The sequence below is a fragment of the Procambarus clarkii genome, chromosome 11, assembly GCF_040958095.1.
Source record: "Procambarus clarkii isolate CNS0578487 chromosome 11, FALCON_Pclarkii_2.0, whole genome shotgun sequence".
In the NCBI taxonomy this organism is placed as follows: domain Eukaryota; kingdom Metazoa; phylum Arthropoda; class Malacostraca; order Decapoda; family Cambaridae; genus Procambarus; species Procambarus clarkii.
Window position 1 is genome coordinate 40,801,533 of NC_091160.1, and position 4,414 is coordinate 40,805,946.

Sequence of the window (4,414 nt, forward strand, 5' to 3'; positions counted from 1 at the left end):
CACACACTCATTATGGTCCATCTGGTCCTCACAGACACTCATTATGGTCCACCTGGTCCTCACACTCACTCATTATGGTCCACCTGGTCCTCACACTCACACATTATGGTCCACCTGGCCCTCACACTCACTCATTATGGTCCACCTGGTCCTCACACTCATTATGGTCCACCTGGTCCTCACACTCACTCATTATGGTGCACCTGGTCCTCACACACACTCATTATGGTCCACCTGGTCCTCACACTCATTATGGTCCACCTGGTCCTCACACACACTCATTATGGTCCACCTGGTCCTCACACTCACTCATTATGGTGCACCTTGTCCTCACACACACTCATTATGGTCCACCTGGTCCTCACACTCATTATGGTCCACCTGGTCCTCACACTCACTCATTATGGTCCACCTGGTCCTCACACACACTCATTATGGTCCACCTGGTCCTCACACTCATTACGTCCACCTGGTCTTCACACTCACTCATTATGGTCCACCTGGTCCTCACACTCACTCATTATGGTCCACCTGGTCCTCACACTCACTCATTATGGTCCACCTGGTCCTCACACACACTCATTATGGTCCACCTGGTCCTCACACTCATTATGGTCCACCTGGTCCTCACACTCACTCATTATGGTCCACCTGGTCCTCACACACACTCATTATGGTCCACCTGGTCCTCACTCACACTCATTATGGTCCACCTGGTCCTCACACTCACTCATTATGGTCCACCTGGTCCTCACACACACTCATTATGGTCCACCTGGTCCTCACACTCACTCATTATGGTCCACCTGGTCCTCACACACACTCATTATGGTCCACCTGGTCCTCACTCACACTCATTATGGTCCACCTGGTCCTCACACTCACTCATTATGGTCCACCTGGTCCTCACACACACTCATTATGGTCCACCTGGTCCTCACACACACTCATTATGGTTCACCTGGTCCTCACACTCATTATGGTCCACCTGGTCCTCACTCACACTCATTATGGTCCACCTGGTCATCACAGTCACTCATTATGGTCCACCTGGTCCTCACACACACTCATTATGGTCCACCTGGTCCTCACACACTCATTATGGTCCACCTGGTCCTCACACACACTCATTATGGTCCACCTGGTCCTCACACTCACTCATTATGGTCCACCTGGTCCTCACACTCATTATGGTCCACCTGGTCCTCACACTCATTATGGTCCACCTGGTCATCACAGTCACTCATTTTGGTCCACCTGGTCCTCACACACACTCATTATGGTCCACCTGGTCCTCACACACACTCATTATGGTCCACCTGGTCCTCACACACACTCATTATGGTCCACCTGGTCCTCACACACACTCATTATGGTCCACCTGGTCCTCACACTCACTCATTATGGTCCACCTGGTCCTCACACACACTCATTATGGTCCACCTGGTCCTCACAAACACTCATTATGGTCCACCTGGTCCTAACACACACTCATTATGGTCCACCTGGTCCTAACACACACTCATTATGGTCCACCTGGTCCTAACACACACTCATTACGGTCCACCTGGTCCTCACTCACACTCATTATGGTCCACCTGGTCCTCACACTCACTCATTATGGTCCACCTGGTCCTCACACACACTCATTATGGTCCACCTGGTCCTCACAAACACTCATTATGGTCCACCTGGTCCTAACACACACTCATTATGGTCCACCTGGTCCTAACACTCACTCATTATGGTCCACCTGGTCCTAACACACACTCATTACGGTCCACCTGGTCCTCACTCACACTCATTATGGTCCACCTGGTCCTCACACTCACTATGGTCCACCTGGTCCTCACAAACACTCATTATGGTCCACCTGGTCCTAACACACACTCATTATGGTCCACCTGGTCCTAACACTCACTCATTATGGTCCACCTGGTCCTAACACACACTCATTATGGTCCATCTGGTCCTCACAGACACTCATTATGGTCCACCTGGTCCTCACACTCACTCATTATGGTCCACCTGGTCCTCACACTCACACATTATGGTCCACCTGGCCCTCACACTCACTCATTATGGTCCACCTGGTCCTCACACTCATTATGGTCCACCTGGTCCTCACACTCACTCATTATGGTGCACCTGGTCCTCACACACACTCATTATGGTCCACCTGGTCCTCACACTCATTATGGTCCACCTGGTCCTCACACACACTCATTATGGTCCACCTGGTCCTCACACTCACTCATTATGGTGCACATTGTCCTCACACACACTCATTATGGTCCACCTGGTCCTCACACTCATTATGGTCCACCTGGTCCTCACACTCACTCATTATGGTCCACCTGGTCCTCACACACACTCATTATGGTCCACCTGGTCCTCACACTCATTACGTCCACCTGGTCTTCACACTCACTCATTATGGTCCACCTGGTCCTCACACTCACTCATTATGGTCCACCTGGTCCTCACACTCACTCATTATGGTCCACCTGGTCCTCACACACACTCATTATGGTCCACCTGGTCCTCACACTCATTATGGTCCACCTGGTCCTCACACTCACTCATTATGGTCCACCTGGTCCTCACACACACTCATTATGGTCCACCTGGTCCTCACTCACACTCATTATGGTCCACCTGGTCCTCACACTCACTCATTATGGTCCACCTGGTCCTCACACACACTCATTATGGTCCACCTGGTCCTCACACACACTCATTATGGTTCACCTGGTCCTCACACTCATTATGGTCCACCTGGTCCTCACTCACACTCATTATGGTCCACCTGGTCATCACAGTCACTCATTATGGTCCACCTGGTCCTCACACACACTCATTATGGTCCACCTGGTCCTCACACACTCATTATGGTCCACCTGGTCCTCACACACACTCATTATGGTCCACCTGGTCCTCACACTCACTCATTATGGTCCACCTGGTCCTCACACTCATTATGGTCCACCTGGTCCTCACACTCATTATGGTCCACCTGGTCATCACAGTCACTCATTTTGGTCCACCTGGTCCTCACACACACTCATTATGGTCCACCTGGTCCTCACACACACTCATTATGGTCCACCTGGTCCTCACACACACTCATTATGGTCCACCTGGTCCTCACACTCACTCATTATGGTCCACCTGGTCCTCACACCCTCAGCTTGGGCCAGGGTTATGGACCGGACAAACAATACCTTCCTCATGACAAGTTATGGCCAAGATGGCGGCCGTGGCCAGCGGACACTACTACCTTACTGATCCTGCGTGGCCACCACAACGCCCTAAGGCAGCCACCATACACTCCACCACAACACCCTAAGGCAGCCACCATACATACACACCACCACAACGCCCTAAGGCAGCCACCATACACTCCACCACAACACCCTAAGGCAGCCACCATACACACCACCACAACACCCTGAGGCAGCCACCATACATACACTCCACCACAACACCCTAAGGCAGCCACCATACATACACTCCACCACAACACCCTAAGGCAGCCACCATACACTCCACCACAACACCCTAAGGCAGCCACCATACACTCCACCACAACGCCCTAAGGCAGCCACCATACACTCCACCACAACACCCTAAGGCAGCCACCATACACACCACCACAACGCCCTAAGGCAGCCACCATACATACACTCCACCACAACGCCCTAAGGCAGCCACCATACATACACTCCACCACAACGCCCTAAGGCAGCCACCATACACTCCACCACTACGCCCTAAGGCAGCCACCATACACACCACCACAACACCCTAAGGCAGCCACCATACACTCCACCACAACACCCTAAGGCAGCCACCATACACTCCACCACAACGCCCTAAGGCAGCCACCATACACTCCACCACAACGCCCTAAGGCAGCCACCATACATACACTCCACCACAACGCCCTAAGGCAGCCACCATACATACACTCCACCACAACGCCCTAAGGCAGCCACCATACATACACTCCACCACTACGCCCTAAGGCAGCCACCATACACACCACCACAACACCCTAAGGCAGCCACCATACACACCACCACAACACCCTAAGGCAGCCACCATACATACACTCCACCACAACGCCCTAAGGCAGCCACCATACATACACTCCACCACAACACCCTAAGGCAGCCACCATACATACACTCCACCACAACACCCTAAGGCAGCCACCATACACTCCACCACAACGCCCTAAGGCAGCCACCATACATACACTCCACCACAACGCCCTAAGGCAGCCACCATACACTCCACCACAACACCCTAAGGCAGCCACCATACACTCCACCACAACGCCCTAAGGCAGCCACCATACACTCCACCACAACGCCCTAAGGCAGCCACCATACACTCCACCACAACGCCC